The sequence below is a fragment of the Schistocerca piceifrons genome, chromosome 3, assembly GCF_021461385.2.
Source record: "Schistocerca piceifrons isolate TAMUIC-IGC-003096 chromosome 3, iqSchPice1.1, whole genome shotgun sequence".
Classification (NCBI taxonomy): Eukaryota; Metazoa; Arthropoda; class Insecta; order Orthoptera; family Acrididae; genus Schistocerca; species Schistocerca piceifrons.
This window is the reverse complement of record NC_060140.1, coordinates 125,874,753-125,899,561: the sequence shown is the minus strand read 5'-3', so window position 1 is coordinate 125,899,561 and position 24,809 is coordinate 125,874,753.

Here is a 24,809-nt window from a genome sequence, read left to right as displayed (position 1 = left end):
GAGAAGGCCGTTGGCAAATGATGATGTCTTCTTATGCCGTAAGTCTTCGGCCGCCAATGCCGATTATTAATTAACATTTAAGCAGCGGCGGGATTCGAACCCGGGACCGAAGACGTTTTGATTATGAATCAAAGACGCTACCCCTAGACCACGGGTGCTAAACGTGTCATCTGAGTGATAAAGTCATTCCCTGCCTCATTTTCGAGTTTTTCCATTGCGATCCCTCAGCCCTGAATGCAGAACTACCGCTTATTGTAATAATGGTCGCCTACTTTCCGCTGACTTTATGTCACATTTGTATTATAAAAAGATACATTTTTATAATGGCGCCGATGCTGTAGAATTAAACTGACACTGAATCTCCTCTTTGTTTCTCAAGTTTCTTTCGCCCACGGCCATTCGGCGCTCGCATCGTTCGCTTGGTTCGTGTCTCTCTCTCTCAATAGAGTACGAGTTTTTTAGGGACATGAAAATAAAAAATCACAGTAATTAACTTCCACTCTGTTAATACCTACCGGGCTTGTAAAATAAAACATTTAAGCTTACATTCAAATTTATTTTGTGTGCTGAGAAGATATATGCATATCGTACGGAAAAATACACGTAGTCTACGACTAATCTAGGAAGCCACCACCAGAAAGAAAAAAGCATTGACTGCATTGAAAAGCAAGTCGACCAGAAATTATTAATCTTCAGGGGGCATCACGCTGATACCGTGTAACAACGTCCCTAGCTTTCATAATGGCATCTATTCGGCGAGAGCGAGAGCACGCATATTTTATCGCGTATACCAACTCCAATTCCTTCTAGAACAATAAAAGAACTGGTAGGAGCCGACCTCGGGGAAGATCAATTTGGATTCTGGAGAAATGTAGGATCACGTGAGGCAGTACTGACCCTACGACTTATCTGCGAATATAGGTTAAGCAAGGCAAGCCTACGTTTATAGCATTTATAGACTTCCAGAAAGCTATTGACAGTCCTGACTGGAATACTTCCTTTCAAATTCTTAAGGTAACAGTGATAAAATACAGGGGGCGAAAGGCTGTTCACAACTTGTACAGTAACCAGACTGTGTGTGTGACATGCATGAAAGGGAAGCAGTGGTTGAGTAGGCATTGTGACAAGGTTGCAGCCTATCGCCGATGTTATTCAATCTAAACATTTAGTTAGCAGTAAAGGAAACTAAAGGAAAATTTGGAGTAAGAAATAAAGATGACGAAGAAAAATAGCAACTTAGACGTTTGCTGATGACATTTTAATTCTCTCAGAGACAGCAAAGGACTCGGAAGAGCATTTGAACGGAATGGACAGTGTCTTGAAATAAAGCTATAAAATGAACGAAAAGAAAATAAGGATAATGGAATATAGTTGAATTGAATCAGGTGTCGCGGAGGAGATTAGGATATAAGACACTTAAAGTTGCTATTTGGCAGCAGAATAACTGAAGATGGCCGAAGTAGAGAGGATATAACAGGCAGTCTGGCAATGGCAAGAAAAGCGCTTCTCAATAAAAGAAATTTGCTAACGTCGAATATAGATTTTAAGTGTTAATAAGCCTTGTCTGAAAGTATTTGTGTGCCGTCATGTACTGAAGTGAAACAAAGAGAATAGAAGCTTCCGGAATCTGGTGCTAGAGAAGGACGAAGGAGGTTAGGTAGGTAGTTCACATAACTAATGAGGAGGTACCGAATAGAATAGGGGAGAAAAGAAATTTGTGACACAGCATGACTAGCAGAAAGTATCGGTTGATAGGACACACATTAATGGGAAGTGTGTGTGTGTGTGTGTGTGTGAGGGGAGAGGGGGGGTGGGGCGGACAGGGGGGAGGAACTATAGAAGGAGACCAAGAGGTAAGAATCAGAAGGTTGTAAGTTGCAGTAGTTATTCGGAGATGAAGGGGCTTTCACAGGATATAGTGGCATGGAGAGCTGCATCAAACCAGTCTTCGGACTGAATATCACAACACCATATCCAAATGAAGTAACTCACTGATTAGATCCAGCAGAGCTACCAAATTGCGGATATGTTCACCCGCTTTCCTAAATGGTCACAGAAATTTGCTGTGGGATTCAGGTTCATCTGGCCTTTGTGACCGAGCGGTTCTAGGCGCTTCAGTTCGGAACTACGCGGCTGCTACGGTCGCAGGTTCGAATCCTGCCTCGGGCATGGATGTGTGTGATGCCCTTAGGTTAGTTAGGTTTAAGTACTTCTAAGTCTAGGGGACTCATGACCTCAGGTGTTCAGTCCCATAGTGCTTAAAGCCATTTGAATCATTTGATTCAGTTTCGAGTGATTAGTGGGCCAACCGAAGTGCGATACGAATCAAATAGGGTGATAATCTCTGAGGATGACAAATTTTTGTCTGATACGCTATCGTAGAACACACTGTGGTAGAATTGGGCAGGAATACCGACAATATGTCTTAGTTCAAAAATCTTTCAAATGGCTCTGAGCACAATGGGACTTAACATTTGGGGTCATCAGTCCCCTGGACTTAGAACCACTTAAACCTAACTAACCTAAGGACATCACAAACATTCATGCCCGAGGCAGGATTCGAACCTGCGGCAGTAGCAGCAGCGTGGATTTGGACTGAAGAGCCTAGAACCGCTCGGCCACAGCGGCCAGCTATGTCTTAGTGAAACAATAAATAACGAAATGTCCCAGTGAACGCATGGATGTGTCATGGAGTCCATGCTCCAAACTTTGAGCCACCTGATCGGAAACAGCAATGACAGTAGTAAGGAATAACGGCACCTGGCATGTGCTTATATTATGGTAACTCATATAGTATCAGCTAATTTTTCCGTTAATTAACGTTTATAAATGATGTTACACAATTTCTCCTACAGGCCTTTAGGGGTTGTACAGGGAACTTAGTAGGTAGAGTTTTGAGAAGGAACATATGCCTGGAAATGTACCGTCTGGATTCAAAATAACTTCACAGGGCAGACAATAGGCTCTGACTTGTGTGCTCTACAGGAGGCCGTGGAATGAGAAATGTTTGAAGTAGTCGTCGAGTGGTCTTCTACGTAACAAAGGATGTCCTCTTTAAAGGAGCGAGCGCGGCGCGTCCGTGGAACACCACAGTCATTTTTGTAGTTGAGAAAGTTCCAAGTACTCGGCCCATTTTTACATAGTACACGGGAAACTGAATTTAAATGACGAAAGCAGAACATATAATAATGCAGCGTTGCGGAAGTGCCAGATTCTCGCACCCTTCCTTGAATGTTCAAATTTCGGGCTGCAGCCGGTCATCGTTCAACATTTTTCACCGTATTTCAACGGGGCACCTGTTGGTCATCGTCAGGTGAACTACCGAAGACTGACTAAGGCTATTACCGTTCCGTAGTTTTTTTTTTTTTTTGCGTAATGTGACTTTGTGCCCAGGCTTCAATCTCACCAGGGATTTTCACCTGCCTCGAGATGACTGGGTGTTTGTGTTGTCCCCATCATTTCATCATCATTCATGAAAGTGGCGAGTTTGGACTGAGCAAGGGTTGGGAATTTGCACGGGCGCTGATAACCGCGCAATTGAGCGCCCCACAAATCAAACACCACAATCATCATCATCATCATCATCAATCTAGTGGTGACAGATCTACCGCACTATACGGTGGAACGGTGGGACCGTCGAACTCAGCTGTCCTCAGAGTTGCCGCTTGGCGCGGACATCGGCATTCTCTGTCGTCTTTGATTAGGGATGACACAGTACCACGCACTGTCCATCTGGTAGCCGCTACCACGGGTCATCAGATTTTCTACCAAGCTTATTTCCACGTACTCTTTAATAATGGAGTCCCAAAGGGGTGTTGCCGTGGTAAGAATCATTCTTTCATCATACCCCATTGAATGTGCAGTGGGAATACAATGTTCGGAAAAAGCGGACTTGCCTGGTTGCAAAAGGCGAGTGCAGCGTTGATATTCCGTGATGCTTTCCTTCACGGTTCGTGTGGTCCGACCTATGTAAGCCATACCATACTGGCAAGGTATTTTGCAATTCCGGCCTCTGAAATAACAAATTGTTCTTGACTGATTCGAGGTCTGCAATCTTAGATGGTGGGCGGGAAACCACTGTCACCTGAAAATTACGGAGTATTCGTGCCATATTAATCGAAACGTTGGCAACGAAAGCAAGTAAAACTGAAGAATTTGCCAGCATGTCCTCTTTGCCAGCATGTCCACTTCTTCGTTCTTGGCTTTAACTCAGAGTGCCACTTCAGTCTTCCAGATGAAATATCGATTTTCCCTAAACACTATCTTTACGTGTGTGAGCTGTTTCGGCAAACTATCTAGATCTGAGACTGTGCGAGCTCTGTGTGCCAGTGTATTAAACACGCTCATAGTTGACCACGGGTGGTGACAACTTGACGCTTGTAAATACATATCAGTATGATTTGGCTTACGATAAACTGAAACCAAATAATATATCCTAGATAGGGAGACAACCATCTTTTTCTGTGAGCATAGTGAACCAAAAGTTATGAATGGAGTTGTTTGATGTAGAAAATCTAGTAATTTATAATCTCCAAGAGACCACACTATGAAAGTATCATCCACATACCTCCAAAAGATTGTTAAAGAGCAGGTGATTCGAACGTTACCTTTTGGAAATCCTCCATAAAAACGTTGCCCACCAAGGGAGACGCCGTTAGTCTCTTAAAAATTTTCATTTTTGAATATAAAATTGCTTGAAGAAAGAGCGTGCCGAAACAAAACAGTGCTGTCCACCTGAAACTTTTTCCAATTTGTGACAAAGAATCTGCGAGAGGGTCCTTTGTAAAAAGCTGTACCACACAAGAAGTAAGTATAGGGTCCGAACTGCTTCGACGGAGAGCCCCCAGTCGATTGATAAAATCAGCTGAGTTACGTATATGATTTGAGCATTTGTTCACCAATGGTGTCAGCAACGAAGCAAGGTGTTTGGTTAAATCAGATGTAGAGGCTCCAACCTTGCTGAATATTTGACGTAAAGGTAGACCTTTTTTATGAATTTTTCGAAGACCACACCATCTTGCTGATCCCTTGAGGTGTGGAGAAGGAATTCAGGAGTGCAGAAATTTTAAAATTCACGCTCTGTTGCAGTCAAACAAAAATAGTATTGATGTTATAATTACAAAAGGGACTGACGACAGCGCTTTCTTCTCAGTTATTATGTATGTGTTGGTTGGCTGATTCGGGGGAGGGGACCAAACAGTGAGGTCATCGGTCCTATCGGGTTACGGAAGGATTGGGAAGGAAGTTGGCCGTCACCTTTCAAAGGAACCATCCCGGAATTTTTCTGTAGCGATTTATGGAAATAACGGAAAACCTAAATCAGGACCGCCGGACGTGGGTTTAAACCATCGTCCTCCCACATGCGAGTCCAGTGTGCCAACCACTGCACCATCTCGCTCGGTGTGTGTATGTGTGTGTACGTACACACACACGCACACACACACACACACACACACACACACACACACACACACACACACAACAAAATGAGTGATTTGAAAGTGATCCGATCTTCAAACTTAATTTATGTCCTAGTGATACATTTCCGAACATGGGTTCCTTGTCAAAACCTTATGTAGTAAGCCCCAAATACAATCCCTAGAAACCTGTAATAGGAATAGCGAAATACCCTGTGTATTATTATCACAGAGGAACTGATCGTGTTTTTGTACAAGGTCACATTCATCATTCACAATCACTTGTCGAAGTGGTTAAAAAAACTTCTGATAGCAGCAGACTTATAAGCCTGTATGCGAAGTTCTCAGGTCCAAGTGGACGGTCTAAACCAGCGGTCTCCAAACTTTTTAGTGTGCAGGCCACATTGACTCCTCCACGAAGTCATAAGGGCCAAGATCTACCTAGTGGGATTAAAGCACCCTAGCACTGCATGATCACCGTAATGTAAGGCTAAAGGAAAGATGAAATCGCAAAAATCTAAGGTTGTGGGAATAGCTAACACTGAAACGAACTACGATTTTTATTTAATTACATAATTTTGATTGGTGGACGTACCTGACCGAAATTCTGGTGTATTTTATTCTGGCGAATTTCACCGACAAAAAAGTGTCACTGCACATTCTTCACGAAAGCGTCCTTCAAAGTTAACGAAATCTCAAAATCATTGTTAGCAACACTATTACTGTAAGATGTAGAGGTAGAGTATGTCAACGCATTGTTATTTCAAGCGGCGCAGCAATAAGTTTAGTTATGCAGTCTAGTAGCGAGTAGCAGAGCCAGAGCATAAATCTGATAGTTCTGTTGCGTGATTGTGTCCGACAATGTCGCGGTGTATTGGTCGCGATAGGCCTCGAAACTCAATTGTTGGCGGTATAGGTAACACCTCAAATATCTAGCGGGCCGGATACCGCGGATGTCCGGCCAGCTAACGCGGGCCGGTTTGCCGTAGTTTGGAGACCCCTGGTCTAAACCACTGACTGGCAGTTCTGTAAGTAGCTGTTCCTGAGCCACATGGTGGTAACTTTTAAGCAGCTCTGGAGGGATGTGCGCTGTACATTAGAAACCGCCACTCAGTTGGCACGAAGGTAACGAAAACGTGCAGACTGAAAAACTAACAGCACAATTGCGGCAGTAAAGTACAACTATAGCGCCCAAAAATATTTCACAACGTGTGCAGCTGCACAAACGTATACCTCTACATCTCTGCTTCGCAAGATACTGTACTGTACGTGGCAGAATGGCTCTAAGCACTATGGGACTTAACATCTGAGGTCATCAGTCCCCTAGACTTAGAACTACTTGAACCTTATTAACCTAAGGACAGCAGCAGCACGGCTCCGGACTGAAACGCTTAGAACCGCTCGGCCACAGTGGCCGGCTGTACGAGGCAGAGATCCACAGTGTATTGCTACCACTTTCCCCTTTATCGGTTGCTACGTGGGAACAAAGTGTAGATTGTGGTTGTGAGATGACGGTGCATTGGTTGAAAGGGAGCTGCCTGCACCTAATTCGTAGATCTTCTGTGCGAGATAAATCTACGGGTTGTGTAGCTCCAGGTGAAGACTGCGGCAGCAGTAATTTTAAGCCCTTGTGCTGACTTATTATTGTTTATCCTACTCGGTATAAGTAGAACTCAGTCTACGATCACTCGCATTGACAGTGATGCAGAAATCGGAAACAAACAGATGGTTCATGTGGTCAATGACGGCGGAATTCACCAAATGGATGGCTAGCAGGAACCAAACGTCATAGCGTAGCCAAAGTCGTCTTAAGCGTGCGCAAACGGTCCACGAGAAGTGTAAACATGGAAAAGGTTACTCTACCAGCAATGGCGCCTGTCGAAGGCTTTGGAGAATAGCAAGAACTCCCGGACAAGTGTCAGGCAGCGATATTTGCAGACACTGCTGCGTCAGTGAACTAACTCACATGACACGCCCACGGTGGTGGCAGTGGCGAGTACGAAGCCCGAATATCTCTGACCTTTCCCCCATATCGATAACTGGCGTGGGCAGGGAATCCTAATCGCTGTCAGATATTGAGAAGTGCGAAGTGGGTCGCTTGTCTCCATGCAGATTTTGGTCACCACATTCCAACTCTGTACCATTGCTCATGTCCCGACAATGATTCATCACAACAGTTGATACGTTTAGTCACACGTTATTACGAAAATTCATATCGGAATATAAAATTGCTCCTGCAGATGTTTAAAGAGCCTATTACATAATATAACTTCCTGGCAGATTAAAACTTTGTGCCGACCTGGGTCTCGAACCCTGAATCTTTAGTTTCATCGTCAAGTCTCTTACCGATTCTGCTGTCCAGCCCACAGCTTTACTTCTGCCAGTACCTCTCTCCTACTGTGCACCCGCAACTTGAAACCATGAAGCAAGTAGTGACTAGTCCCTAGATAGCTCACTCGGTAAGAGCATAACCCATGAAGTGAAACGTCCTGGCTCAGCACGCAGCTTTAAACTGCCGGGACGTTTCAAAAGAGTGCACGCAATACTTCAGAGTGATCAATTCACTATTTCCTTCGAAATAATTTTAGTGTTAAAAAGTTCTGTTATTTACAGTGACTACATAATTTTTCCACCTGTAGGCGAGGCAGAACAGGTGCTTATTTAGGATCCACTGAGCCCTTGGTTGAACGCGTGATGCGTGTCTCCTACCGCGGCGAACTGTGTGAAAACCATCCAGATAAAATAACAGAGCAATTCTCGTATTAAAAGTCTTTAACGCAGAAATTAAGGTTTGTTATTTAACTGTAAAAAATCTCGCTGAACAATTTATGATTTAACGAATTCATAAGATAAGAAACTATGTTATAAAATTATAGGAAGTTGAAATACTTATTCATATTGTTGTACCCACGCAAAACTAAGTATTTCAGGTCCGCAGCTCGTGGTCGTGCGGTAGCGTTCTCGCTTCCCACGCCCGGGTTCCCGGGTTCGATTCCCGGCGGGGTCAGGGATTTTCTCTGCCTCGTGATGACTGGGTGTTGTGTGATGTCCTTAGGCTAGTTAGGTTTAAGTAGTTCTAAGTTCTAGGGGACTGATGACCATAGATGTTAAGTCCCATAGCGCTCAGAACCATTTTTAAGTATTTCAGATTTAAAAATAGCATATAGTAATTACGACTGCTGTTCAACAAATATCGCACTTTCATTTATAAAGTCAGTCGTTATTCAGATACAATTGTTTCACACCAGTCACGTTCAAAGTAGTCCCCTTCACCTTCTACACACTTCTCCCTATGCTCCTGCCATGCTGCAAGCAACGCTGGAAAGTCTTTTTTGGTATGACGCGCAACTGCTCCATCAAATTCTGCATAATGGCTTCCGTGTTCTGAAATCTGGTCGCTTCCAGAGTCTCTTTCAGATTAGGGAAAAGCCAAAAGTCACAAGGCGCTAGGTCAGTGAAAAATGGAGGCTTACAAACCATATCCGAAATATGTTTCACCAAAAATACTCTGAATTAATTGGGGACGGTGAGCGAATGCGCTGTAATGATGAAGGTGCCAACTGATCGCTGCTCACAAGTCCGGCCGTTTGGGTGTCACTGCTTCACGAAGGCAACACAGAATCTCTTGGTCGTACTCCTTATTGACTCTAGCATCTCCTGGGGGGCACCACGCCACTGGAGTACAAGAAATTTAAGCGAACTTGCAGCTTTTGGGTCTTGGCTCTTGAGGATGATGAGTGGTTCCCTTGCGGTGACTGGAACTTTATATCTGGATCGTATCCCCGAACTAAAGAATCATCACCAGTGATCACTGTGTTAAGAAAGTCCACAGTATCCGTACGAACTCTGAACAAAGTTGCTTCTCCTTACTTGTTAGCAGCTTTGACACAAATTTTGCTCAGATCCTCCTTACGAGAAGATGTTTCGTTAAAACGGAATGAAAGGAACCAATATTAACGCCGTCTTCAAGTTCTCCGGTCGCGATTCATCTATGCTGTATCACCAGGGTCTTTGATCAATAACAACCTCCAATGCGAATGTTGAAGGCTTCTCTCTTCACTGATGAGCGGCCATCTTCTAAGCGGTTGTATCACTCCTTTATCTGTGTGGTACCCACTGCTTGGTCCCTAACCACTTGTTGTATCTTGCGAATTGTTTCAGCTTCGAATCGCCATGCTTAAAATAAAATTTAATTTAATAAAGTTGTTTTAACCTTCTTCTATTATTTCGCCCGCAACACAAAATCCGACGACTACCACTTATAGGCGATGTTTTGTCAACGGCCAGCCAACTACTGGTTGTTTCCGCAGTCATGAAAAAAATTATGCGTGCGCACTATGTATGGCTACAAATATAGAATGCGCACGCCCCGATTCCATTGTTGATTGCAACAACAAAAAATAAGTCCAATTTCTTTCTCAACAGCCCTCGTATAAGCAAACATGTTTGTCAGGCAAATGCAAGATAACTGAAGGAATATATCTGCCAAGCGAATTGTAACTATGTTTTAATCCAACTACTAAGCTGCCTCCATACCCGAAGTTGCACACTAGGATGGCAGTTATCACTGGAAGAACCGGTCCTCGATTATATCGGTTTTTTTCAGCGCCAGTTTTACCGCACCTTTAAAACCCCTCAAAATACTCGGTCTTTTATTCCTGTTATTTCCTGTAACAGACGCAGAAATCGAGAAACGATTTTCACTCTCTTAGTTTCAAGACACATACAATCAAAATATTTAATTAAATAGGCAAATATTTAATGTTTGAGCATTAGAACCAGTCAGTTCTCGACCGTGAAAACCGAAGCTGAAGAACTCTTTTTTCGTGTGATTCTTTTTCCATTCTCGTGGGCTGCGAGCTTATAAGGGTATGTTATGTAGACACAGGAGCAGATTAACTGCTTTCTACTTTCATTGTAACTATGACTGGACTGATAAGTTTATTCTTTTTTTTTTTATTACGTCACAGGTTTGTTGTAGCATCTCACGTTTTTAATTTTGCAAAGCAAATGGAGCATTGTATTTTAGTGTTACCGTACTTTGTAAAATACTTCCCCATTAGGGGTCGCGTCAACCTGTAATACAGTTGATGTCGGACGACGACCGTGAGAAATCACAGTTTAGACAAGATGGGGCAAGTCCTGCACAATGAATATACACACTTACCATCTAATAGGCCACACCACATGAAAACAGGTACTTTATTGTCTCGGGAACGGTGTACCAATTCTTATATCATGTTTGTGTTCCTCGGTTCTATCAGTATTGTGTTTAAAAAGAGCACTAATCACAATGCAATACACTATGTGATCAAAAGTATACGGGCACCTGGCTGAAAATAACTTTCAAGTTCGTGGCGCCCTCCATCGGTAATGCTGGAATTCATTGTTGTGGTGGCCCACCCTTAGCCTTGATGACAGCTTCAACTCTCGCAGGCATACCTTCAATCAGGTACTGGAAGATTTCTTGGGGAATGGCAACCCATTCTTCACGGAGTGCTGCACTGAGGAGAGGTATCCATGCCGGTCGGTGAGGCCTGGCACAAAGCCGACGTTCCAAAACATCTCGAAGGTGTTCTATAAGATTCAGTTCAGGAGTCTGTGCAGGCCAGTCCATTACGGGGATGTTATTGTCGTGCAACCACTCCCCCAAAGGCCGTCCGTTATGAACGGTGCTCGATCGTGTTGAAAGATGCAATCGCCATACCCGAATTACACTTCAACAGTGGGAAGCAAGAAGGAACTTAAAACATGAATATAGGCCTGTGCTGCGATAGTGCTACGCAAAATAACTAGGGGTGCAAACCCTCTCCATGAGAAACACGACCATACCACAACGCCACTGCCTCCGAATTTTACTGTTGCCACTGCACACGCTGGCAGATGACGTTCACCGAGCATTCGCCATACCCACACCCTGCCATCGGATCGCCACATTGTTTACCGTGATTCGTCACTCCACATAACGTCTTTCCACTGTTCAATCGTCCAATGTTTACGCTCCTTACACCAAGCGAGGCGTCGTTTGGTACTTACCGGCGTGATGTATGGCTTATGACCATAATATCCAAGTTTTCTCACCTCCTGCCTAACTTTCATAGTACTTGCAGTGGATCCTGATGCAGTTTGAAATTCCTGTCTGATGGTCTAGATAAATGTCTGCCTATTACACATTACGATCCTCTTCAACTGTCGGCGGTCTCTGACAGTCAACAGACGAGGTCGGCCTGTACGCTTTTGTGCTGTACGTGTCCCTTCACGTTTCCACTTCACTACCACATCGGAAACAGTGGACCTAGGATTGTTTACGAGTGTGGAAGTCTCGCGTACAGGCGTATGACACAAGTTACCCAATCACCTGAGCACGTTCGAAGTCCGTGAGTTCCGAGGAGCGCCCCATTCTGCTCTCTCACGATTTCTAATGACTACTGTGGTCACTAATACGGAGTACCTGGCAGTAGGTGGCATCACAATGCACCTTATATGAAAAACAAGTGTTTTTGGGGTGTCCGGATACTTTTGATCAAATAGTGTATTTCAAGGCAATGCAAATTTTACGAATGAAAAGTACTCGTTCTCTAAGAACAGTTATTTAAAAACGAATTTTAGCAACGCTGGTATGGCTAATTCATATTTCGGTTATTAGTAAAAAATAAAAACACCTATTTTAACCTGCACTATTCAAATACCGAAAAATACCGGTTATTCAGGGCTAAAATATCGGTATCAGTTTCACACCAGTCGGTGTTTCGCGTCCCTAACGTACGCACACAATTCGAGTCCAGTTGGTAGAAAACTTTTACTGCCAGTATTTGACCGGAAAGGGAAAGGGGAGAGGTGACGTAAAGTTCTTAATCGCCAGTCTTTGCGCCCATGTCCTGTATTAATTTCAAACTTTGTAGCAGTGTCTCATGAAGTGAGACAATGTGACATTGTTGACGGTTATTCGTCCGGTGGATGGGGAGTTAAGTTCGGCGGCCCACTTGCTGCTTGCTATTCGATAGGTGTACGATATGTACTGGCACCGTGTTTCAACCTCTCTCTTCCCTTCATCCACAACACATAAACCCTACAGTGGGCGAGTGTAATTTTATCCACATGAGACAGACACACACCTGACACTTAATCAAAGGTCGGAAGAGGCAACTGAAAACGACATCCACTATGACCCTGCCTGGAACGGAGGTGGAGAATTCCTGCACCTGCTCCCCTATGCTGATTTCTTCGGTGTAGGACTGCTCTGACTTTCTGAATTCAGGTACAATATTTCTCCAAACAAACAAACTCAAAATTAAACTTTTAAATAATCTTATTTGCTACTTTATTTGCCTCTATATTTCTTAATATTGAAGCTACTTACAGTATCACTTTCCTCACTGAGCGAAGTCAGAATCGTAATCTTGTCTTCTAACACGGATGTTCGAAACCTGTTTTTGATAATTACCGTTTTCCACTGATGTTTGTGAACACAGATGGGGAGTATATTCTTAGAGCGACCTCGATCTTGGGAAAGCAATTCTGATTTGCGTGAAATGAGTTATAGAACACACTGATTTTCCACTATTTCGACCTCGTTTCAAATTACTAAGATTCAGTTTACCTTTCTATTAAAAACTGTTATCAATTTTTGCCAAATAAAGTGCCTCACGTCTCACCAGATGCTGCCAGGAACTAGGTACGAGACGGCGCGTGTTATGAAAGTTAAATGTTGACTTCATTCATATCGTACACTAAAAAATTCATCCTGATAAGCAATACAAAATAATTATGTACACGTCTTTTAAGGTATGTAAAGAGGCTTCCACCATGCTATGACAGATGGCCCTTTTTTATATTTTTTAAATTTTGTGACGAGAGTCCCTGGAAAGCTCTGAGTCCGAGTTGTGTTACCTCTAGTTCAATAAGAACAATTAATGACTGTCAAACTTGATCAAGCCAGAAGATTGTTTAAAGTATTACACTGACAGAATTTAACAGACTGGTTCAAATGGCTCTGAGCACTACGGGACTCAAAATAGGAGGTCATCAGTCCCCTAGAACTTAGAACTACTTAAACCTAACTAACCTAAGGACATCACACACATCAATACCCGAGGCAAGATTCGAACCTGCGACCGTAGAGGTCGCGCGGTTCCAGACTGAAGGAGAATTTAATGCACGGCGGATAATTTTGCGTACACATGGAGAGAGAGCGGCAAGAATTCCTATTTTGTTGTTAATGAGGCACTCAGTGCTACATTAACAATGTGTACTCCACTAGTGTCTCCCATCTGTGCAGTTGTGGCGTCTTTCAGTGCCAGAGAATAACTTATGGTAAAATTTCTACGTGCATGGCGAATAGCGTGACAAAGTCGTGTAATGTATAAATATTGTTTGGGGTGTGCGTGTAACAAAAACACGCGATCGTAAAAACTACCAGACTCGGAACCGTGATTTTTTCCCCTACTGAATTGCAGTGTACTATACTCTAACCAGCATATAATGTTCCTGCTCACACCTCAATGTTTGTTCCAGATTTTTGTTAGAAAAAAAGTTATGTTACCTCAGCTACCGTATTCGCCGGAAATGGCTGCCTGCGACTTCTTTCTGTTCCTTATGCTGAAGGGAACCATCAAGAGACGTCGTTTTGCCACCATTGGTGAGATAATAGTAGAATCGCTGGAGGAGCTGAACAGAATGACGGAAGTATGTTCCAGAAATGCATGCAAGATTGTAAAAAGCGCTGACGTATCTGAAGGGGACTACCTTGAAGGGTAAAAAGTTGATATTGATGAATAAATAAAGAGTCTTTAAGAAATAATAATAGCTTTTACTTTTTGATCACACCTCGTATGTGTCTTTTTCTCTGAGTGTCGTAGTTATTGCGCAGACGTATTCTGAAACTCCTGGGTTCTTACGATTTGCACGCCATGGATATATTCTGTGTGACCTGTCTTACCTGTCTCAACTTCAGAATCATCTGTTTGGTGGATACAGCACATAATATGTACGGTAAAATTATTTAAAAACTACTTGATGTGACGCCTGACGTCATTCTATCTTCTACAGGCCACTAGTCCTCGCCAGTGCTCATTCTGTGCTAGCTGCTCGACTCATTTACACTCACTTCAGAGAGACTGACTCGTATTCAAAGTACAGATTAGCTGTAGACTATTACATTAAATATATTGTAATGGATTTGTGTTTCACATCTGTGTAAATAATAAATGGTTCTTCAAACAATGGAAAATTCAGGGTAGAACGTAACAATTCGAGAGAAGGAAAGTTGCTACTCACCATATAGCGGAGATGCTGAGCCGCGATAGGCACAATAAAAAGTTCACACAATCATAGCTTTCGGCCATTAAGGCCTTTGTCACCAGTAGACACACATACACACACGCACACACACACACTCATGCAAGCGCACTTTGCACACACATCTGCAGTCTCAGAGAGCTGATACTACACTGCGATCAGCAGCACCAGTGCATGATGGGAGTGGTGACTGGGTGGAGGTAAGGAGGAGGCTGGGGTGGGGAGGGGGAGGGATAGTATGGTGGGAGTGGCAGACAGTGAAATGTTGCACTTTAGACTGAGGGTAGGAGAGTGGTGCGGAGGGGGGAGGGGTTAAGAAGCGGATAGGAAAGAAATAGAAATGAAAATAAAAGAAATTAAAAGACTGGGTGTGGCAGTGAAATGACGGCTGTGTAGTGCTGGAATGGGAACAGGGAGTGGGCTGGATGGGTGAGGACAGTGACTAACGAAGGTTGAGGCCAGGAGGGTTACGGGAAGGTATGATGTGTTCAAAAAATGTGTGTGTGAAATCTTATGGGACGTAACTGCTAACGTCATCAGTCCCTAAACTTACACACTGCTTAACCTAAACTATCCTAAGGACAAACACACACACCCATGCCCGAGGGAGGATTCGAACCTCTGCCGGGACCAGCCGCACAGTCCATGACTGCAGCGGAACTTAGGATGTATTGCAGGGAAAGTTCCCACCTGCACAGTTCAGAAAAGCTGGTGTTGGTGGGAAGGATCCATATGGCACAGGCTGTGAAGCAGTCATTGAGATGAGGGGTATCATGTTTGGCAGCGTGTTCAGCTGCAGGGTGGTCCACTTGTTTTTTGGCCACAGTTTGTCGGTGGCCGCTCATGCGGACAGACAGCTTGTTGGTTGGCATGCCTAATAATTGGTTCTTCCCAGAACAGACATTAATCTTTAAACACAGCAGTTTTTAGCTGATATACTTAAATATATCGTGCAATTCATGGTAATATTTGATTAATTATTCAGGAAGCTGGCAAAAATTAGTAGCACTTGTCATTGTCAAAAACCAGAAAATAATTTTGAGGTTGCTACAATGTGCAGCTTGAGATACACTAATATCCGATGGTTAAATGATCTCTACGTTCTGCCTAAAGTTTATGGCACAACTCATCTTCACTTGTGGTAAATGTAACTAAAAAGGCAAGGATCTTGCTGCCAGAATTGACTGCTCCTGTTCCACTTCAATTGTCTGCAGCGATTGGCAGACATATTCTGTTTACCGTCTCTGTTAGCACAGGTGATGTATTATTCATTTGCACTCAATTATATACTGGTACCAATGACAAAATGTCACAGAATACGTCGTAACAATGCCAGGACGTGAATAAAAACAAAGCAAGATACTAAAATCTGAAGCACTGAAATTGTAAAATGAAAATAAACATAAACATAATTGTAATGATAATATGACATTTATAAAACAACTAAAGAAGACCAGAGCCCCAGGGGAAGATGGCATTATCGCTGAGATCTGGAAACTCGCAGACCAAAACATTACAAAGAAAATTCGTAAAATTCTCTTGGAAATATGTATAGAGAAAATTTCACGGCAATGGAAATGTGCACTGATTCACCCACTCTACAAAAAGGGAGACACGACAGACCCTAATAATTATAGAGGGATCTCATTATTACCGGTCACTTACAAAATTCTGTCCAAGGTGCTACTGAGCAGACTGGAACCACAAGTGGGTACAAACATAGGTGAATACCAGGCAGGCTTCAGAAAGGGAAGATACAGTATTGAACCAATTTCAAGCCTGTGAACACTTCTGAAGGTCAGACAGGCGAACAACACTGTAGTTACATTTGTGGAGTTTAAAAAGGCCTATGGATCCATTGGCAGGCAGACACACTAAAAGAATATGGAATGGACAGAAAAACTATAGCTCTGATAGAACAGGCGCTCACAGACACCATATACAAAATAAAATTTATGGAAGACATCTTAGAGCCATTTGAGATACATACAGGGGTCAGACAAGGAGATGGTCTCTCACCACTTCTATTCAACATAGTCCTGGACAAAACTATCAAGCAGTGCGAAGAAAAAGTAAAAGGAATTCAGTTAGGAAGAACACGTGCAAACAAGACAATCATAAAATGTCTAGCATTTCCAGATGACTTGGCAACAACAGAGAAGAAGTGCAAGAAGCCTTCGAATATCTACATGAAGTCTCCGCTAAAACGGGGTTACAGATATCACGCGAGAAAACACACTATATGGAAAGAAAGAACAACAATACACAAGTCATGCACACAAAATACGGATTGCTTAACAGAGTGGAAAAATTCAAGTATCTTGGAGAATACATACAAATAGGAGGATCAAACAAAGTATCCAATACAGAACGAACAGAAAAACTTCAGAAATCGTACAAACTTACATGGACGCACTACAGTAAAAGAAGCATCTCAGGACGGGCAAAACTCAGGCACTACAATACAATTGTACTACCAGAAGCCCTTTATGCACCAGAAACGACCACAATCGGGGCATCAGACGTCACAGAGACAGAAAAGATAGAACGTAAAATACTTCGAAAAATTTTTGGAGTAGTACATAGAGATGGTGTATGGATGAAGACGCCAACCAAAGACACGAAATCAGAAGAAAGGAAGAGACTGGTGAAACAATGGACAGAACAAAGGAAACACGATCACAGTCAAGGAATGAAGAGGTTTTGCCAAGCGAAAAAGAAGAAGAAAACATAAAAAGGGGAAAATTGAATAATCATGTAATACTTAAGTTAAATCATTGTCTTAAGGACAAAAATGTATAATAATAATAATAATAATAGTAACAATAAACCCCGTGGAGGGCCGGGAAAAGAATAGGCCTCCGGTATGTTCTGCCAGTCGTGAAAGGCGACGAAAAGAACAAACCACTAATAAGGCTAACCCCCCTTTTAATGTGATTAGTTGGTTCAGGGCAGAACTAATGAAGCCTCGGACAAGCGCTGCCACGGTCGAGGACGACGCTTGAACTCTATGCCCGCCCACAATGGTAACGACACAGCTAGCCACACGGAAAATGATTTAAATCCAAATAGAGGTTTTTTGCAGGATATGCTTCCTCCAACCACCCTACAAGGAAAACAAAGACAGAGGATGAGATGGTCAGATGAAGTTAACCGACACCTCATGTTCTGTTATTACCAAGCAACAAACTTAGGAACCAACACAGCTGGATACAGATCACAAGTATACACAACATTTATTACCAGATATCCAGAATTAAAATTTTGAACAGAACAACGACTAGCTGATCAGATCCGTGTAATAATAAAAAATAACAGGATACCCCAGTCAGAATTAGAAAACATCAGACAACAAGTACGACAAATACTGGAACAAAATAATGTGCAATCAGAAGAAGAAGAAATTACAGCAATGGACTCAAACATCCCGGAGCAAACAAACAAAGACCAACACGCATCAATTAAACAATCAGAGGAAAACGAAATCTTAAGACAGCCACCAGAACAAGCACAAATAGAACACGAAGTGACACACATGTTAGATATAGAAGAAAAATTTCTGCTGACATATATAGAATACAAAGACACAAATACAGACATTAGACCATTCTTGCATAGACCACCAAATAACCCACAAGTCGAAACAACAATAACAACTATCAACACAACCATACACAACAAAATAAATGAAAATGCAACTATGGAGTAAACTACTGGTTTATATAGGAGCACTCACTACACTAAATATACACACTAGGCAGAAATCAGAACCAACCAACACACAGAAGAAACCCACAAAACCAGCATGGCAACACAGGCTACAGATCAGAATAGAAAAACTGAGAAAAGACATCGGACAGCTGACACAATTTATAAGAAATGAAATATCAGACAAAAAACAAAAAAGGTTAGGTAAAATCTCACAACAGGAAGCGATAGAGCAATTAGATGAAAAGAAGCAGAAATTACAAACATTGGCCAAACGACTTAGAAGATACAAAAAAAGTGAAAATAGAAGGAAACAAAACCAAACATTCAACACCAACCAAAAGAAATTTTACCAGGCAATAGATAACACACACAATAAAATAGAGATTCCACCAAACATAACAGACATGGAACACTTCTGGAGCAACATATGGCCAAACCCGGTACAACATAACAGACATGCACGGTGGATACAAGCAGAAACAGACACATACAAGATGATACCACAAATGCCTGAAGTGATAATTTTGCAACATGAAGTCACCCGAGCAATTAATTCTACACATAATCGGAAAGCCCCTGGAAAAGATAAAATAGCATATTTCTGGCTAAAGAAGTTCACCTCAACACATTCACATCTAACTAAATTATTTAACAGTTATATTGAAGACCCATACACAGTCCCCGATACACTTACACGAGGAATAACTTATATGAGACCTAAAGATCAAGCAGACACAGCAAACCCAGCAAAATATCGCCCCATAACATGCCTACCAACAATATACAAAATATTAATTTCAGTCATTACACAGAAATTAATGACACATACAACACAGAACAAACTTATAAATGAAGAACAAAAAGGCTGCTGCAAAGGAGCACAGGGATGTAAAAAGCAACTGATAATAGATGCAGAGGTGACATATCAAGCTAAAACTAAACAAAGGTCACTACACTATGCATATGTTGATTACCAAAAAGCTTTTGATAGTGTACCCCACTCATGGTTACTACAAATATTGGAAATACACAAAGCAGATCCTAAATCGATAATGTTCCTAAACATAGTAATGAAAAATTGGAAAATCACAGTTAATATCCAAACAAATTCAAATAATATCACATCACAGCCAATAGAGATTAAGCGTGGAATATACCAAGGAGACTCATTAAGACCTTTATGGTTCTGCCTTGCTCTGAACCCACTATATGACATGCTAAATAATACAAATTATGGATATAATAATACTGGAACATACCAATACAAAATCACACATTTGCTATACATGGATGATCTTAAACTACTGGCAGCAACAAATCAACAACTCAACCAATTATTAAAGATAACAGAAGTATTCAGCAATGATATAAATATGGCTTTTGGAACAGACAAATGTAAGAAAAATAGCGTAGCCAAGGGAAAACACTAAACAATAAGATTACATATTGGATAACCACAGCGACTGCATAGAAGCGATGGAAAAAACAGATGCCTATAAATATGTAGGATACAGACAAGAAAAGGAATAGATAATACAAATATTAAAGAAGAACTAAAAGAAAAATATAGACAAAGACTAAAAAAAATTCTGAAAACATAATTGACAGCAAGAAACAAGGCAGAAGCTATAAATACTTATGCTATACCAATACTGACCTACTCATTTGGAGTAGTGAAATGGAGTAACACACACCTAGAAGCACTCAATACACTTACACGATCACAATGCCACAAATATAGAATACATCATATACGTTCAACAACAGAAAGATTCACATTAAGCAGAAAGGAAGGAGGAAGGGGATTTATCGACATAAGAAACCTACAGTATGGATGGGTAGACAATTTAAGAAAATTCTTTATAGAACGAGCTGAAACTAGCAAAATACACAAAGCAATCACTCATATAAATACGTCGGCTACACCACTACAATTTCATAACCACCTCTACAGCCCTTTAGATCACATAACATCAACAGATACGAAGCAAGTAAATTAGAAAAAAAAAACACTACATGGCAAGCAACCATATCATCTAACACAGCCACACATCGATCAAGACGCATCCAACACATGGCTAAGAAAAGCCAATATATACAGTGAGATGGAAGGATTCATGATTGCAATACAGGATCAAACAATAAACACCAGATATTACACCAAGTATATTGTTAAGGATCCCAATACCAAAACAGATAAATGCAGACTTTGCAAACAACAAATAGAAACAGCAGATCACATCACAAGCGGATGTACAATACTAGCAAATACAGAATACCCCAGAAGACATGACAACGTAGCAAAAATAATACATCAACAACTTACCATACAACATAAACTAAAAAACAACATGTTCCCACATACAAGTATGCACCACAAAATGTACTGGAGAATGATGAATACAAATTATACTGGAACAGAACCATTATAACAGATAAAACAACACGACATAACAAACCTGACATCATACTCACCAATAAAAAGAAGAAATTTACACAACTAATCGAAATATCCATACCCAATACAAGAAATATACAGAAGAAAACAGGAGAAAAAATTGAAAAATACATCCAGCTGGCTGAGGAAGTCAAGGACATGTGGCATCAGGATAGAGTTGACATTATACCAATTATACTATCAACTACAGGAGTCATACCACACAATATCCACCAGTACATCAACGCAATAAAGCTACATCCAAACGTATATATACAACTACAGAAATCTGTAATTATTCATACATGTTCAGTTACCCGAAAGTTCCTAAATGCAATGTAACATATACCGTACAGTTAAAAGGAAGTCACACTTGATCGAGGTCCGCGTCACTTTTCATTTTTAACCAGACATAACGTCTGAGAAAGGAAAGAAGTAGTAATAACAATATGACTGAATGACAAAGTCGATACAGTGAGGATGTTTAGTTGAAATTTACCAGTAAATGCAAGATGTGTTTAATTCGTACAATGCTTGTCGTTGCTGCATACTCTCAAAGACACATTGCCGACTTTCAGCCAGATCTCGTGCCGCATGTTCTGTGCCTCCAAATTAGGAAGGCCTGCTGTTAAGTTACCTACCTTTTAAGTGCCTCGTTCAGAGTTGCTGCGTAGTTCGCCATCAAACGGTAAGGTGGCGCCTTCGATATATGAATTGCAATGTAGTCATTTACTTCCACACACACATTCACACATGAAGAGCATACAGCAGTAGAAAAATAAACATCTGCAGTAGAGAATTTTTCGAACGCCGGAACGAAATGCTTGTGCAGTTCTGACAAACAACGTTTTTGCAGCACGGTGTAGATACCACTTCGTGTTCCTCTTATGGAATGGCAGTGCCTTTCGGACCTCCGATGAAATTAAAATTGAGTAACTCAATTTTGAGAGTAAAAAATCAAATACATCGCGTTTTTTCAGCAATATTTGTTTGTTGTTAACTTGTTTTTGGCTTCTTAGGCAGCTGTCAGGTGACAACTGACAGGTGGACACAAACGCAGTAGTGTGGATTGCTGCTCACTAATGTTTTTGTGGAAGCTAGTGAGATGTTACCTGATGACGGCCAAATAAACCGAAAAGCAGTTAGTAGCAAAAACGTCGCGATGCCACAGCAAAGTCGGCAGAGCACATCGATGCCACAGACGTTAGCGAGGCCACCCTGCAATACCGAATGGTGAATGGAAGGCGCTCTTGAAGGTCGTGCCTCCCTCTAAGAATAGCAACGCCCTCACAATGTGGTCAGTAAAGTGTCGAGCACGCAAGAACTCAGCCCCAATTCGAGACGTCAGCTACATCAGGAAACGTCATCATGTAGGACAGTGACAGTTAAAGTTTCTGATTAAATGTACTCTCATAAATGTTGTATTTTGTTCTGCAACAGAACATTTTGTTAAATTTGTGAGTCAGGATGTTTTTACAGTCAGTGACAGTTGTAAATTCTCAAGCAATCCAGTCGTAAAGAACTGTGTCAAAGTTAAATAAACCTTTTATTGATTTACACTGATGAACCAAAACCGTATGACCACCTGCTTAGTAGCCTGTTTGTTCGTCTTTGTAACGAAATACATCAATGGTTCTGTGTATCAGCGATCCGACAATTTGCTTGTAGGTTTGTGGAGGTGTGTGGCACTAGATGTCTACGCACAGGTCTTGTAATTTGCATAAATAACTGGCCGGTATTTTGCCTACATCCTGATGCTGTGTAACAGCTACCAAAATGGGTTCCGTAGGATTTATATCACGCCAAATTGTTGGCCGAGACATCAAGGTGAGTTCACTATAATGCTTCTCAAACCACTGTAGCGCGGTTCCGGCTCCGAGATGTGGTCAGTTATACTGCTTAAAGAAGGCATCGCCGTTAGAGAAGACATCAAGCCTGAAGGGATGCAGGAAGTTTGATTCTGTCAGCAAGTACATGATAATGTCTCCCAAAGCATAATGCTGCTCCCAGCAGCCTGCGTCAGTGGCGTGCTACACGTTTCGGGGCGCCGTTCACCTCGATGATTGCGTTTGTGGACACGGTCAGCGACCTAGTGTAGGAAAAATGTGGTTCACCCGAAGAGCCGACACATTTCCATTGATCGACGGTCGAATCCCGATGGTCCTGTACCCCATAATTGACGATGTCGTTGGGTCAACATATGAACACATGGGTGGTCTGTTGAGGAACTCGATGTTCAACAATGTATGATGAACCGTGCTTTCCGAAACACTTTGTGCGTGCACCAGCATTGTGCTCTTTCAGCAGAGATGCCACAGATCATCAACTGTCCTTCTTTACGGAGCAGATAAACCTCCGAACCCCGCGTTCTGTGGAAAGTCCAACTATAGTGTTGGCAGAAGAGCCAACACTGTTTTTCTAGAGGAGGCCGAAATGCACGGGTTTAATTATACGCTGACTGGCGTGAGGTCTGGAACAGGACAATATCTTGAGAATTGCAGATAAAGTACGTAGATGAAGTAATACTTAACTTTAATCCACAATTGTAGAACATCTCTCGTTACGGTACATGCTTCATAATATTAATTATCAACTGCTATGGCGCCTTGCTAGGTCGTAGCAAATGTAGCTGAAGGCTATGCTAACTATCGTCTCGGCAAATGAGAGCGTATCGGTCAGTGTAGCTTCGCTAGCAAAGTCGGCTGTACAACTGGGGCGAGTGCTAGTAAGTCTCTCTAGACCTGCCGTGTGGTGGCGCTCGGTCTGCTATCACTGACAGTGGCGACACGCGGGTCCGACGTATACTAATGGACCGCGGCCGATTTAAGGGCTACCACCTAGCAAGTGTGGTGTCTGGCGGTGACACCACACCAACCACTTAGCGCCTAGTGGTAGTTCCACTGTCCTACCTCTCTTCGTAGATGCTCACGACAGTAGCTCGTGAATATTCGGCCAGCTTCCCCGTTTTCGAGATACTGGTTCACAGGTTCTGCATAATAATAATCTGCCCCTTGTCAAAGTCGCTTATGTCAATGGATTTCCCCATTTTCAGCCCGTATCTTCCCTATGGCGATCCTCGTCCGTGTCTACTCCCGTTACATACTCCTGTTACCGCGTTGAGTGCCCTCAACGACAGCAGTTGGCATACAACGTCGTGGCCGACAGCGGTCATAACGGTTTGAGTAATCAATGTATGTAATAATTTGAGCAAATATTTGATGTGTTCTAGTTTGACGAGCGTTCTCCCAGAGCAATCGAAGAACTCACACTTATGGCCGGACGAAAGTAGTTTCATCAGGTCACAAAAACATTAGAGGAGAGAAACGCAATTTGTTTGAAATACACTCCTGGAAATTGAAATAAGAACACCGTGAATTCATTGTCCCAGGAAGGGGAAACTTTATTGACACATTCTTGGGGTCAGATACATCACATGATCACACTGACAGAACCATAGGCACGTAGACACAGGCAACAGAGCATGCACAATGTCGGCACTAGTACAGTGTATATCCACCTTTCGCAGCAATGCACGCTGCTATTCTCCCATGGAGACGATCGCAGAGATGCTGGATGTAGTCCTGTGGAACGGCTTGCCATGCCATTTCCACCTGGCGCCTCAGTTGGACCTGCGTTCGTGCTGGACGTGCAGACCGCGTGAGACGACGCTTCATCCAGTCCCAAACATGCTCAATGGGGGACAGATCCGGAGATCTTGCTGGCCAGGGTAGTTGACTTACACCTTCTAGAGCACGTTGGGTGGCACGGGATACATGCGGACGTGCATCGTCCTGTTGGAACAGCAAGTTCCCTTGCCGGTCTAGGAATGGTAGAACGATGGGTTCGATCACGGTTTGGATGTACCGTGCACTATTCAGTGTCCCCTCGACGATCACCAGTGGTGTACGGCCAGTGTAGGAGATCGCTCCCCACACCATGATGCCGGG